This window comes from Excalfactoria chinensis, chromosome 1 (assembly GCF_039878825.1).
Source record: "Excalfactoria chinensis isolate bCotChi1 chromosome 1, bCotChi1.hap2, whole genome shotgun sequence".
Lineage (NCBI taxonomy): Eukaryota > Metazoa > Chordata > Aves > Galliformes > Phasianidae > Excalfactoria > Excalfactoria chinensis.
In genome coordinates this window covers 62,400,904-62,416,475 of record NC_092825.1, presented here as the reverse complement: position 1 = coordinate 62,416,475, position 15,572 = coordinate 62,400,904, and the positions used below count along the sequence as shown (strand labels likewise).

The 15,572-nt window shown below is 46.8% G+C and overlaps 1 protein-coding gene across 1 annotated transcript in view; it reads right to left on the bottom strand.

Annotated features, from left to right (window-relative positions):
- Positions 1–14,754, bottom strand: part of SOX5 (SRY-box transcription factor 5) — a 642,538-nt gene extending 627,784 nt beyond the window's left edge. The window contains exon 1 of the mRNA XM_072349118.1: positions 14,658–14,754. The gene's annotated coding sequence lies outside the window, so the exon portion shown is untranslated. The remainder of the gene's footprint in view (positions 1–14,657) is intronic.
- Positions 14,755–15,572: the final 818 nt, after the last annotated feature.

The window sequence follows — 15,572 nt, the reverse complement described above, 5'->3', positions numbered from 1 at the left end:
CCTTTTCATTTAAACAAAAAAAACAAAAAAAACAAAAAAAAAACAGCTTTTGTTTTCCCTGTTTGCACTTCTTACAGCAAAGAAACAAAAATGCAAACATAACTTTTTGTGTATGAAAACATTCAACAAACAAATTCTTGAGGAAGGCAACTGATGAAAACAGTTCAACTGGATCTGCGGCAGAATCTGGCATGAAACACGCGTGGAGAGAGCAGGGACGCATGCACACCGATCCTCGAATGTCACTGCCTGCACACTGCAGCAGGAAAACACACTCTCATTTTACTCAATATTCTCTTCTCTTAATGACAGGTGAAAGTTTTGCGCAGTTATGAAATGCAACTGATTTCTTGTTGATCTGTAAATGGCCTCATAAATGAAGAAACGCACGCACGTGCGTACGTATTCGACAAAGAGCAAGTCAGGCTCTCACAGGAACAGCATCCTCCAACCGTTTTACCTTTGCAGCCCTCCCTGGCACTATTTATACTTACTGCTAGAGATATCAGCAATTGTTTTGTTGCCTCCTCACCCCTCCCGGACACCAGAAGAATAACAGAGAACGATGTCTCTCGGTAGCACTTTCCTTCTCAGCGGGAAGCTCAGGGGTTTGTGATATCCATTTTGATACAAAACCTAAATTAGGCCTCTGGAAATAGGTAATGCATAAAAAGAAGCATTTTTGTGCCACAAGATTATTATTATAGGTTACTGTTAACCCTTGGGAGATGGAGGTGAGTCCTGCAGCTCCCCACTGGGCTGAACATTTGCTGAGAAATCACAAGCACTGCCTAAGCAGATATTTCAGGTGTGCCTCACGATAAGAGAACGATCCTGTTGACCCATCATACCCTGATAGCTAGTTTGAGTGTAAAAGCACTGCCAGTTAAACAAAAAGGATCAGCACAGCATGTGCATACTGCAACCCTCTTGTGCTGGGGTAAGGTTTAAAGGGGGGCTGGATACAAGGACAGCTGTGGAATGCCTAATGAAAAGATAAAAATAATACTAATCAGCAATATAGCTGGGAACTACCTAAAGGATATTCTGTCTCTTGGTTCCCTGAAAGTCCCCAAACCCATAAGTTTCCACTGGGTCACCTACTAGCAAAAAGAAGCAATTTGTCGTTTGGAAGTTCTAAATCACTGCAAATGGAAGTACTGGGGCTGGACACCAGCCCGATTTTTCTCGGCTTTATGCTTGTGAATCATAAAGTTGTACAAATCACAGATTAACTTTCTACCTTCTGAACCACCACCAGCCCTGAAGTCAGAAGAATCAGACTCAGATTCAGTTCAGATTCAGCAAACTCCACTGCCTTGCACTAACGCTACACCACCTCCTGTTATGATACGAGTCGGCCCAGCATTACTCATTGCTTGACTTACTCCCTTAGCGAAACGAGCCGTACCACAAATTCAATCTGTTATCAGCCTACGCAATTTAATTCAAGTTCAGCTTTTCCTAAGCACTTCTTTTCCCTTCAAACATAATGACTTCAAAGGGCTATAAACCATGATCTTAAATGCAAAAGCAACTGCATGTCACTAAGCTTCCCCTAAACTGAAATAAATATTTTAGTAAACTATGGTCGCTACTTGATAAGCCTGACAAAAGCAGGACCTTGCCTTAGCCTGGAAAACAAATAGGATCTCAGAGCCTCACACATCCTCCCATGCAAATCCGCACGTACCACACACCTGTATGGACACGGAGGGGAAGCATTCCAGTGACTTCATGTCCTGGCAAGGCGGACTGAGGCTCTTCTAACAAACGTAAAACCTCACAGCACCTCCACTCAAAATGCCCGACATCAAACAGACACTGCACGTCTGAGAGGAAGCCCCATGTGACAGGTGTCACTCACAAGATGACTCCTGAACTGATGACCAGAATGCAAACCTTTTTGCCCAGGTGGGCAACCATTCCCACAAACACCCCATATCAACAGCACAGTTTGCATGAGCTTCAACACGCTATCGAGCATAAGGAGCTTGCAGTCTGCCCTGGAGATTTACCTACGGCCACGCAGAGGCACAAGAAAGAGAAGAAGCCACGAGTCCTCACTGCTGCTTCTCCACTCTGCCATCAGGTCTGGCATTGCTTTTCCTAGACAGCCTTCTTTGTTTCAGCTGTCCTGACATCTGCACATTGCATTTGCAGCGTTGTGCAAGCACAACTATTTCCTAAGAGATAAACAGAGATCACCAAGCTCACAGAGCCTGACACAAACAGAATTCAGATTGGAGCCTCCCTAGGTAGCTCAGACCATCCTTTTCACTTGCAGATTTAAAGGGAACTCTGTGAGACACGAAGGGGAAAAGAAGCAAATAATCTTTGTAAAGGAATGGAAATGAAAAATCTCCCTCGCTCTCCAGAGCGCTTTTTTGAAAAGAGCTATTTGAATCACTTCTGCTTATAGACAGCCCCATTTCTTCAGCGATGGAAAAGCAATACAAGCTTCTTGTCATTCGATCCCCCCAAACATTTTGTAATTTCATGTGAGCAGGCTCCTCACTGGGCTCACAAACAAAAGTTTGCCCACATGCCTTTTAAAGTACGTACCTGATTTCGCCTTTGTCTGCTAAGCTCCTTTTGAGGCTGCATTACCACGAAAATGTTTGTATGCCCACCTTCCCCTGTTGTTTCTACAGCCTGCTCAGAGTGGATTCATCGCTGGGTTTCAGAAGTTACATTTCTTCCTCAATTCACGCTTCTTTTCATTTATTCCGAAGTTTTCAGTGTAAAACAAACAGGAATACCACCTCTCTAAAATTACCACTATCCCACCGTCCTCCAATGTCACATTAACAGGAGGCAATATTCTCTATGAAGCATATACTGCCCTAAATTACATCGCAGTCGCTGCCCTGAGCTCACACATTTTTGAACAGGAAGGCTCCCAGGGATCTCTCTCTCTGTTCTGACTGCATTTACTGCTTTAAAATATTTTTAACCCAGACACTGAAGTGCCAGCCTAGCAGCCCTTCATGCAAATCCTAGCCTGGGTGGCTGTTCTTAAGGGAAAGCATTCAAAAATTGTAGCAGTGCATCAACTTTGACCCTTTTCACTTAAAACATGAGACTTTTTTTTTTTTTTTTTTTAAGGGAAAAAAAAAAAAAGAGATTCCAGAGGGAATCACTGAACTCTGACCTGCTTAAAATTAGTTTTGTTTTAGTGCCTGCGTGGTGACTCAACAGGCCAATTTTCCAGACACTTAAGACTTTTCTGCTCCTGAAGATTCCAGTTCAAGTCCTGGACTCGCTCGCTGGGGTCGGATCAGAACACTTTGTTCCATGGCTTCAAGCAGCGAATTCCCAGATCGCCCTACCCTTGCCAGATGCTGGCATGCTTGGTAATAAGTAGGGCTGTAACCAAGCTAATTATTCCTTTCCTAAGCTGTGAAGAGTTTTGCTTGCAATACATATGTTAGACCAAAAGAATTTCCCTTCAAAATTCAGCAGTCAAGAAATGTTTATATGGCTCTGATAAACATTTCATGATAAGCTGGATTCTTTCGGGGGGGAAGGGGAAGATGCGTACTTTGGTCTTAACAAGCCGCAAGTAACTCTCAAATAGGGTCTGGCTGAGCGTATCCGTCTCACTGGGAGTAACTGATTCGATTTTTTTCATCTGTCCCAGGCACTGCAAACACTAAATGAGTCACTGAAGACTCCTATGCTGTAAAAAACAGCATCACGACGCTTCATTTGCTCTTCAACGGGACTGCAAGTACGGTGCCATGTAGCCAAAAGCCTTGTCAACTCGCAAATAAAAAACTGAAACCCCAACAGTCTCAGATGGCATTATTTCTTGCAGAAAGGTAGCACTTGTATGGGAGTAATAGTCATCTTCAGACAGAGCACAATTGTTCTGTTTAATCTTATCCTTAATGCGACTGCATGTATTTCATACCTTTCATCAAAGGCTCTCAAACTATTTAACAAGCAGCTTCAGATATCTCCTGTAAAGAAAGAAACTATTACCTCCACTTTCAGGTAGTAAGGAATTAAAGACACTACAAAACTTTGGCCACAAAGCTGTAAAAAGCAAGACCCAGAAACAGAACCTAGGTGCTGGTCCATATTAAATGGCATCTGTTACATTTCTATCCCTGTTTCACAGCGATTATGGAAAGAAAAGCTTTGCCAACATCTATAATCACTTATTTGACAGCTGCTAACCCAACGAACATAAAAGCAATTTATACACAGTGCCCTAATCTTCCTGAATCTGATCATGTATGAACACAGCCCTTGTACTTGCTCCAGTACCGTTTCGAGTTTTTTCTCAGTAAGAATGCAGTCTTCTTCCTTTTTCGGAAAGAAAACAAGCCACTAAAAGACAGAGTTCTAACACACAGCCATCAATATGCTGTTCTTACAAATACAAAAATGTAAAACAGTAATAGCACAAACAGTGATGCATACTGTTCTCTGTCAACAAAATCACTTTGTCTTATGCAAAAAAATCTATCTTTCAGCCTCTACAAGAAAGACAGGCCTGGCCTTACTCTCACAAGATACCCACTGGGACAGTCAAAGAGAAAGAAATCCCCAATAGAAAAGAACTCTGCTTTCTCAGTATCCTCCACATCTTTAACCTCAAGATCCATGCATCTCTGGTGATTACAGATAACACAGGACATTAGAAACATCCAGCAAGGTTAACATTTGCAAGCCTACTGCACCAAAAGCCAGCCTTCAGAACCATATTAAACAGTAGTGTCTAATGTGAAGAAGGCTAGATGATGCTAGTGCACAGGAGTCTACTGCAGACGGCTGACTGTGGCTCCTCGGGCTGAGGAAACCTACCAAATCACCAGAGCTCTTCTAGCACTGAGCCAGCTGAGGGTGGAACATGAGGACGTTATTACGAATTCCCACTGTGCCTTCAACAAAGGAGAACTAGCACTGGGTTTAAACAATGTGAGCTAACTAGGCTGCTCATCACCTGGAAAAAAATATGTTGCTCAGAGCCTTTTGGATACAATGGCGAAGGTGAGGAAGGTTTTCTTCACTTCCTACACAGCCTGGGCTCAATACTGCAAAGAAACTTTGAGACACAGTCAGACTCAATGTCGGATTTTTGCCAGCTGAGCTCCCTCGTACTTCCTCAGTTTCAGGTCATCCGAATACCTTGACAACCTGTGAGGATAAATCAAGCACAGAAGGTGTTTAAGAACTAAACATACACGTCAGGTGTTTCTGTAAAACTTGCACTGAGTTATATCAAAGTATCCCTAATTCCAGATCCTTGACAAATGCATCACACCGCTTGGAAACGGTGGGCAGTGACTTAAAACACAGCCATGCCTGCTATAAAAAAACACAAACGAGACGGAGTGAATCTGGGAGGAAAGTGGGTGAGAATGCACACACTGATCAGCAGCTACATGCAGTCTCCATTCATTAGGGTCCACTCACTGAGTAGCTCTAATCTTAAGAAAGTGCAGAGCAACACACTAATGCTGGCAATGGTGATCTCAAGGCTACAGAGGATTACCATTACAACCTCCTAGTGAAGCCTCACACCGGACAGAAGCCTCAGAGCCTCAGCAACTCCTGCAACATGTCCGTACCTTCAGACACAGCATAAATGAATGGCCAGGAACCTCCAAGACAACCAGGCTGGGATGCAGGCCCTGGTCCTTGCCTAGCAGCGAGCTCATTACTGGTGGCAGAGGTTCGGCCTCCCACCTGCCTCAGGCACAGCCAGAGCAGGCCTGGCCTTGGGCTCTTACCACACATAGCCCCTGGTTCTACCACCAGATAAAATACACTGCTGTGTTACTTGGAAACAGCTCCCAGCAACTGATTGCATGTTTTTTTTTAAGAAATTATTTACACTGGCTCTTTGATCTTTCTCAGCACTAGCAAAAACGAGGCTCCCATTCAGCAAAGGCCTGAAGGCATGTGCCAAATCTGAAGCACAGAAGGAGGCCCGTTGGCTACAGTGAGACTCAAGTGCTTCAAGTCAGGCACACTCATAACCACGTCAGGGCCAAAATCCTTGAGCAGCCATAGAAATGCATCCAAGGCCTGCGCTTGCTTCTGGAAACTTTATTCTCACTTTACATATAGTCAAAACCTGACAAGAGCTCACTGTCGGATTATGCAGGAAATCTGCAAGTTTCACCAAGGTGTGATCTTATGCTTTTTCACACATTATTGTATCATGCCGCGCCAGAACACTAACGTATGCACAGTTCTAAAATAGCTTGCATTATTACAGCACAGCATTGAGAAATGTACTAAAAATCCAACAAGCAGACCTCCAGAGATTTGCTCCTCAGTCATTTGCAAACTGATAAGGGGTCACAATTGCCCTTCTTACCAAGAAAACAAAACAAAAAGAAAGAAAACAAAAACCAGCTCGACATTCTAAAGCCTTTTTCCCCATTTCTCTCTCTTTCAGATGAAACTGCCAATTGTCAGATTTGTCTTTGGTCACGTTGGGGTGGGAGAGTGGGATTTAATAACATTTAACTGACTTGCTATCAAGAAGGAAACATATTTTTTTTTCTTCTCTCAAATTTGAAACAGACACTTCTTTTTTTTTTTTTTCCTGCTGGCCTACTTTCTTTTAAGTTGCTTTTCAATTATTTATGAAAATGCAATAACGCATTACTTTGCTGTGCAAATGTTTAGAAGAAGGAGATAGTGTCTTTCAAGTGAAAAAAAAAACCACCCCACAAACATACATGGTTATGTAGGGGTTTATTTAAAAGCTCCTTTGCAGGTGATATTGTATTAAAAAAACCAACAGACTTCCATTTCCCCCCACACAGGCCCATTTTCTTTAAGTGATGCATTTTGTTCAATTAAAGAAGTCTGCAGCTTCCACAGAAACACCCCACTTGTTCCTCTCCCAAGCAGGAGAAGGGAAAGAGAGCTGGAAGAAACATAAGCTTCAAATGCAAAACTGCACAGCAGGCTGAACCAAAACCTATTAAGACACTGAAAGGACTCCATGCTTTCTGAATAGCAAAACCAGGGCAAAATCTTATACCTCTAGATAAAGGAAATTAATAGCAAGACAGCCAATGTTTTACTCAGATTTGGACAAGGTGTTTTTTCGCAACAGCTGGTTTTTTGAGACAGCTGTGTTCCCAAGCCCATTAAACACCAGAGAAGGCTGACTGCTGAACTTCTTTCCACTCCTCCGGAGGTCCCATGTGGACACACGCTCAAATGGATGTACCTTCCAAAGGGTCACCACCTCTGGGCTTTAGCATCAGCCATCTAAAACCTGATGGCAGTAGGTACATAACCAGGCCCGTAATGCTTACCTCCCATGTTCCGATCTTTATAGTCTACCTTGTAAGTATCCATGTTATTGTCCTGACATTAAATCAGGGAAAAACAAAAAACAAAAAACACACACAAAAACACCTAGAAGCATTAAAAAACAAACACGTGTTCAACAGCAACATAACACAAGCTGAAATGCAATCAGAGACAGACAACATGCCAGAACAACCCAAGAGCTGCATGGAGAGGCTGTGGCACCTCCATCCCTGAAGGTTTTCCATCCTTTGCTAGATGAAGCCCCATTTTGCCTGAGCCAAGTACAAGGAATTAGGGGAGCTCATCCCTGCCCACAGTATCACTGCTCAGAACTGAAACCTATTTTGCACTCTCCGAAGCTTCTGCAGAGCATCTCTAACACACACTTCCCACAGTCTACACAGGTTTTTAGAGCAGGGACTTAAATGTTTAAGAACGCAGGGAGAACTTAGGAAACAAACTTTTTTTTTCCCTTTTTTCCCTTCATATGAATGACTTCAGCACCTCAATCACCCAGAAGGTCAACAGGGTACCTACGGTACCTACCATCCAAGCTACCTTCAAAACAGGATTCTGGCTGCACTGACATCTGAGTTTTCTAACCAAGCATTGCATTTATGCAAATACTCACATTTTGCAGAACTTAACTGAACTAAGCTATATTCCTATAGTTAAGTATAGACTCACATGCTGTTCTTCACTGGGGCCATATCAGACAGCTCTCCAATTCAAACATTCTGAGTGAAGTAGAAATGAAAAGACAGAGACATTTCCAAACACCTTAAGATTAGAAGGAGCAGAACTTAGTGTTGGGATAAAATTAATTATATGAAGCTGCACGATCATACAGATAACATTTCCCTTCTTACACGTAAAAACACAGTATAAAGCCAAGGAAAGCAGAAAGTAAAATGTTGTATGAATTCGTAAATCTTTGCACAATTGTTCAGCAGTTACAACCCCTTACTGCTACTTTTTTATGCTGTATTTGTGTGCACTGCAGGGGTGTTCAGGTGCCAGACAGCTGCTGGTATTTGTGCTGTTTTGTCCACAGTGAAGCACCTTAAGCTCCAATACATTTTTAAGGATCAGAATCTCTTGGTTTCTCTATTTTCCTCCTCATTTCAGCTTGATACTTCTCACTAGGAACCACTTTCTGCAGCAGCACAATGCACCAGTCATTAGAAGAACGGGGAAAAACACAACAGAAGGTGTAAGGCCGTGCCTTACTCTTCCCTTGCTCCATTTTCTTTTTGTAAAAGCATAGATGTTGCTAACCCGTCTCACAGTAAGCGAGACATTGGCCTAATGGCATTTAGTGACAGGGGGCAAGCATCCCCCTAGTCAATCACTGCCCTGATGGAGAGAGGCCCTCAGTTTTCACAACTGTCAGTTGCCTTTCTCAGGCACTAAATTCACACGTATGTATTTGTACGCACTCACCAGCATTTACTCATCTGCAGTCTCTTGTGAGAATATTATTCCTCTACACTTACAAAACTTCCACACCATTACTTACCTACGGCAACCCTGTCTGGAGGAATGCCTCCTTCTATTTCAGGTTTCAACTGGAAACTGTTTCCCAGCAGAAGTGACGAGCACTTCAGTCATTTCTGCTCCAGCTCTGCCATTTCCAACCACCGGCAGAAGGCAGGAAGCCGATGGCAGCAACAGGTTCCAGGGAGAATTACAAAACTCTCCCTGCACGTGTGAGTACCAACTGAGTAATCTATGCTTGGCTTGCAAACCCAAACTAATTAATTGTCCCAAACCTGTTAATCTCGACCACAACGCACTTAACACGCCGCGGTGCCGCAATACAAACGCTGTGTCCCAGGAATCAGAACAAACCATTTATTTTGCTCAGAATCGGACCGCCCTGCTTCTGGTGGCCAGCTGCATATAATGGCAAACATTAAATCAATCAAAAGCGCAGAAAAGAGCTCGGTCTCTCATATAAAACACAAACTTCTCCCACACTTGAATCATGAAACAGAATATTGCATTAACACACCCACTTTCCTGTGGTTCCACAAACTTAGATATCTATTTTGCATATCCCTCAGAGCAGATGCGTCCACTTTATTATTACATGGAAGTGTAATTGACGCATATATCTCATTTTTTTTTCTATTCATTTATGCATTTGCCTATATTTTGGCACAAAGAGCCTCATCTTTAAAACCATGGCATAAGGAAAGATTCTATTTCAGGGAAAACACACTTGTATTTTACTGGCTGTGCATGCACAGAAGGCATGCGGAATGGCCACAATGGGTGTCCTCGCCTGGAACCTTCCTGTCCCCCAGCTCTCTACACAGCAGGTGCAGGCGATACTCCACCAGTGTGAGCTGCTCAATGAATTGCTTCTACAGGACAGGTATTTTCTCTGTATTCTTAAATAGTTCTTTAATGTGGAAGCCAGAATCTGCTTTTAATCCAGGCTGCTCTGAAATCACGTGAAAACTATTTCACTTCTAATTTTCTTCTGCTTTCTAATGGTTTCTGATTTTTTCTCCGTATAAATCTGTTCCATTAGGCCTAATCTCCTGCAAGGTCAGTTGTGACATGAAAATGGTGTTGGTGGCTAAGAGAAGAAGCTCTTCCCTCCACTGCCCAGAGACACAACTTTAGCCCTGCAACTCATATTTTGCCTTATTTTTTTTCCTTAAACAGTCTGTCAAGTTAACTTTTAGTTCCTTATTAAGTATTTAATTGGTTAGTTGAGGATTACAGCTGTGTCCCCCAGCCCTCTTCATGATGCTGAAAGCTTACTCATACAGAAAGATTTTACAGCAGCATAAAAGGATGACTCCACAGCCCTAGTTTAGAACTTGAACCAGTTTAATTAAATATGCGCTTAGACAGACCGCTAAAAGACCCAGCATGGCGCTCAGACGAATTTGAACCTGTTGTATACACTCACCCCCTATAGAAACCACAAACCCTATTTGTATCTGTTTGACAGCCAGCTCAAGGCTTCCAAGCAGCACGAGGAAAACTGAATTTTGCCCCCACTCCTCAAAGATGTTGACAAAAGAGCTGCTCGAAGCAGGCACAGCCATCGCTGCTCTATGAGCAGGCAGCTTCACTTTGTCCCACCTGTTCACCTATAACTGAGATTTAGAATTACATCTTGTTTTAAATTCAATTGAATACATTAAAATTACTTACATTAAGTGAGAGACCTGGAAAATAATTTTACTAATGGTCCATCATACCTTAAGCATTTCCCTTGGAACAAACCAGTAGGGGCAAGTACACTAGGCAGCAAACCTAAGCCTACAGAAGAGCCTTCCAAGACTCAAGTAGAACCTGGACCGCTCCTCCATAGCCCAGCAGAGCACAGAATGGAAACCATCTCCCCCAAGGGATGTGGTTTTATTTGGGTTGTGTGCTGTCAATCAGTGACATACCTGCAATATCACAGTGCAACGGACAGTTGTGCCTGCTTGGCTCAACCAAAAAAACAAGCAGTTTTAAGTGTTCATTGTGCCCTTTATCAGAGTGTTAACAGAGCATTAACACAGCGCAGGCTTCCCCCTGTATTTCAACTAAAACCATTCCAAGGATTGAGCACTCATGCATAGAAGTATGATTTTAAGCTGCATGAGACTTTTTTTTTTCGCTTGAGGAAGCTGTGCAGCAGTGAAGAGTCCTGCCTTTATGAAATAACTTCGACCTGCAGTTTTCAGGCAATTCTTTCCCTTGAAATATGGGTAAATACTTGTTTAAAAAAAAAACAAAACAACAATAATCAGAGAATACACGTTCGCTTTGTCACCAGGATTTCTTTTTATTTAAAAGAACAACAGGAAATGGGAGAAGGGAAAAAAAAACAACCAACACAACAGACTTCTGTTAAAGGACAATTCTCTGAAGGGTCTTTTAGCTGGCAATTGTCAGCACCGCTCAGGGCCAATGGATCAAATTTAAGTCTAAAAAGTGCTGATGGTTGTATGAGTCATCACAGTAGGAGCTGGTGCTCCGGGCCACTCAAGTTCAATTTTTGGTGTTACCACGGGGCGTAGGAACTGGAATCTTGGTGAGCAAAGATTTACTTGGTATTTGATGCACCGGGTAAGTGGCATTCTTAAAATCACCAGCCTCCCAAGCAGCTAGTGAGCCAGCAGGAGGTTAGTAGGAAGAGAAAGTAATTGTCCTTTGTGCCTCTGAAAATAGCCAACATTAAAGAATCCTCTTATGTATTACCTGAGTCTCAATCTACGTTTGCAGCTCAAAGAGAAAGGAAAAGGCTGAAGTGGACGGAAAATAAAGCTGTCAGAAATATTAGAGGAGACCCTCCTCAAGCTGTCACGAAGCTTACGGTCTCCTCATCTGGAAACGCGTGCAACTACAAAGGATGTGCACTCCACAAGCAATAAAATCTCGTTTGGACAACGCACTTTCCATTTACAGAATGTACTGCGTACGTGCCTTGTGTCCACTATGTTCCTGAAGAGGCCAGAAACACAGGCAAAGGGCCTGCAAGAATGACAGTCTTACACCTCTCCAAGGTGTCCATCACCAGAGCATCACACAAACTCGAGTTGCTTTAATGGACTGCACACACACACTCCAAAAGCCACTTTATCTGCAGCCGCCACTCTCCACAAAATGCCAATGAAGGAGTAATTGCATCATAACAACAAGTAGGAGGTGACTGCAGTGCTTTGGTCTTGACCTGACTATTCTTATCTGCTGTTAAATTTCACACACAGAAGCAGCTCTTGCTTTAAATTCCCCCAGTCCCACAGTTTGGTCATGGATCTGAAAGGAAGTTTTCCTAATCTGGACTAAGCATGCCAAGAAAAAAGCTCCCAAAAGCTCCCAATGCTTCAGCGCAACCGGGTGGGATCGTGTTTGTGTTTCAGGCTTACGTTAGTACAATGCCTAAACCAGATCTGGGTCTGGATAATGGATGCTGATTAATTAGACCATCCCTACTGCCTCGAGTAAGTGTGAGTATCAGCAAAACTGAAATTATTTAAAAAACAAACCAGAGTTTACAGGACAGGAGACTTTATAAACTCCACAAGGGCCGCTCTTGCGGCCTAAGGCCCCACTGCCCAAGGCCCCACTGCCCGCTTCCTTCAAAGGCAATGCTTCCACTGCTTTCAGTGCAAGTTGGGCTGTGCCCCTTCAAAGAACAGGACTCTGACATAGAAAGCAGCGACAAACGTTCTTTGGTAACGGGACAAAATCCTTACAGTAGTGTTATTTAAAGTATCTGTTTACAATGGTCAAAAAAAAATACGACAGCCTACAACGGCATGACAGCAGTGCTTTGGCAATGCACAGCAGGCTGTTGTATTTTCAGAAGGACTGTTCATTTACTTGCTCCTAAATGCTGGATCTCTCGTTTTGCACCACACACCCTGTTTGTCGGCGCATCCATATGCCAACATCGCAGTGTGCGTCCCAGGGTAAGGACGAGCGGTAGGCAGAGCCGGGGCTCCTGCACACACTGTACACACAGCAGCGCTGTCAGAGATGCCAAGTCTCCATCTCCTCCTGTGCTCCATGTGGTGGCAGTTAGCAGCGCCGCTCACAAACCTTCCTGCCTATTTTCCCCACCGCTAACAGAAAGCTGCTGCTCCCTAGCACCAAGGAGCTGCCCCACTAGCACACACGGTACTGCTACACCTAACCAGTTCTGGCAGGCAGAATGCAGGGCAGAAGCACACGGCGAGATGCACATTTAACCCCCCCTGTATTTTCTCATCATGCTGCCACCCGAAACGGATCTTCCTATTTCTAAACTCGTGAGCAAAGGACCTGCCCACCTAACAGGACAGCAGTCAGCTGCTACCACGGGATCACAGCAGCACAGCTGCGGTCCTTAAGAGCCCCTACAGCTGGAGCTCGGGCAGATGCTGACAGAACTTGCATGCTTTTCTTTCTCAAAAGCACACACAGCTTCCACCCCTTATAAAAACACGGAGTAGGCAAAATGAGATACATGTGCACACACATGTTAACTGAATTAACTTGAGGCAGCCGATACATCCCCAACGTCCATCTGTTTACAAAAGACACTTGTGGCTTTCAAGTCTTGTGCTCCTTCTAGTGTAATTCTCAACCAAAACAGTTTACGTTCAACCGGAAGGCTCTGCTGCAGGGTTTCCACACATAATGGCCACGTGTTTATCGGGTTCTCGGGTTGGAATGATGTCAGAACAGCCGCGCTACCCATTCACGGAACGCACCGAATCGATGCCAGCCTTTCCCGTTTCAGCTGGAAAGCCTCACCAAGCAAAGCTGGGAACGGCCTTGTCAAATGGGACAGCTAACAGTAACAAAAAGCTCCCGGTTCCGCAGCTGTGGAACTGTATTTTCAGGCCAAAGAGTCCACTTCCGCAGCAGTGCCATACTTCTCAGCACCAGGTGGGACCGAGGGGATACAGAGCAGCAGTGGGAGCAAGCAGCTGCTCTCAGGTGCGCTCCAGGTGCGATAAAGCTTGCGAAGAACTCGGTACAGCCCCTCCTGTGAGAGAAGCCGCCTGCTAACCTGAGCGATTCACTTCGGCAGGGCTGCAGGCTGCCAGCTTTCTTTGCACGGGGATGAGGGGAGCCGGGACATATCGCCTTACTTTATTCCAGTAGCACAACCGGAATAAAACTTCACGTTTTTCCAGCTGACTTCAGCTCAGTACTCCACTCTTTGACAGAGAGATGGAGCCGAACGCGTCTCTGCGGCGCGATCCCTCCTCCCCTCTCACACGGCGGGGTATTCCTGGCGCTGCGCGGGGGTCGCCCTCAGCGGCGCTCCCCGGAGCGGCGCTCCCCCGTGCCCCGCGCTCCCGCCCGCCCCACCGCACCGCTGCCGTGCGGATGGCTGCGATGTCGGACGCCTACAGATGTCCCACGTGCCTATTTCGTTGGCCTGCTGGCTTATAAAAAGAAATAATATATATATATATATATCTCATGCTAGGGGCCATTATTCATCAGCAGCACGAAAACAAATCGCTCTCAGACCTACTCCTCTCGCAGATTCCCACACTTATTACCCAAAATCCCACAGCTTCCCATTGGTTCTACCCCTGACCAAAGTACAGCGCCGCGCAGCATGCCATCCCCGGGGAAAAGCCGGTCACGTTCCTCCCGACAGACGGCTCCGCTCACTCCGGGCTCAGAACGAACCCCGTAACTTTCCCGACGCGCGGGGCTCGCTCCCCCCGCCCCGCTCTGCCCCCGTCCGGGCTGCCGACTCCCAGCCTCAGCCGCCGGGCGCGGGCGGGACGAGTTGCGCCCAACTTCGGGCACGAGGCGCGGGGCCGCGCTGACAGCCGCCCCCCGCCCGCGCCGCCCGCCCGGCCCCGCCGGCAGCCCCCGGGTTGCAGCGGCGCTGGGCGCGCACCTACCCGCGGTCCGCAGAGTGTCCTCCGGGCGCGGCTGGGACCGGGGGACGGGCGCTCGGCCGCGCGCTGCCCTCCTTCCCCCCGCGCTCCTTCCCCCCCTTCCCTCGCTCTGTCTCTCTCTCTCTCTCTCTCAAGGACGAGGTGAAATCCCTTTGCTGGTCATGAGGCGGCTTCAGAGACAAACAACACAATGCGAGTGCCAATAACAAAAGGCAAAAAAAAAAAAAAAAAAAAAAGAAAAAGAAAAAAAAAAAAAGAAAAGAGACCGGGAACAATGGGGGAGGAGAGGCTCTCGGCGCGGTGTCTGGCCTCCCCCGGCACCCCGAGGAGGAGGAGGAGGAGGAGGAGGAGGCAGGCGGCGGTCCCGCCGCACGCCGGGGCTCCCTCGCAGCCGCCCCGCGCCCCCCTCCCCGCGCGGCCGCCGGAGTGACGCGCGCCGTCCCCGCTCGCGGTCGCCGCCGTCCCCATCCCTCGGGCGGGGGGGGCGGGAGGAGCGCGGCGCCTCGGAGCCTCCCCCCGCCCCGGGAACTTCGCACGGAGCTACCGGAGCCCCGCGCGTGGCGAGCCTCGGGGGTGCCCGCCGGCCGCCCTGCCCCGCTGCCCGCTACGCGGCTCCCTCCCCCGGTTTCCGGCATCCCGCGCCGGGCGCACGTGCGGCCCGAGCGCCGGGGAACGGAGCGGAGCCCGAACTTCGGGGCCGTTCCGAACGGCTTCCGCTGGCGGCCGTCGCCGGGGTCCCGCGGCGCACCCCGAGCTGCCCCGCAGCCCCGCGTTACCTCCTGGCCGCCGTCTCCCCCCGCCGCTCCTCGCGGGGCCCGTCCCGCCGCCCCCGGGGCTCGGCGCTCTCCTCCCCGCCGCCTCTCCGTTCGGACCGCCGCGGGGAAGCCGGCCCCGTTGCGCGCGGGAGCGGGGCTCGCC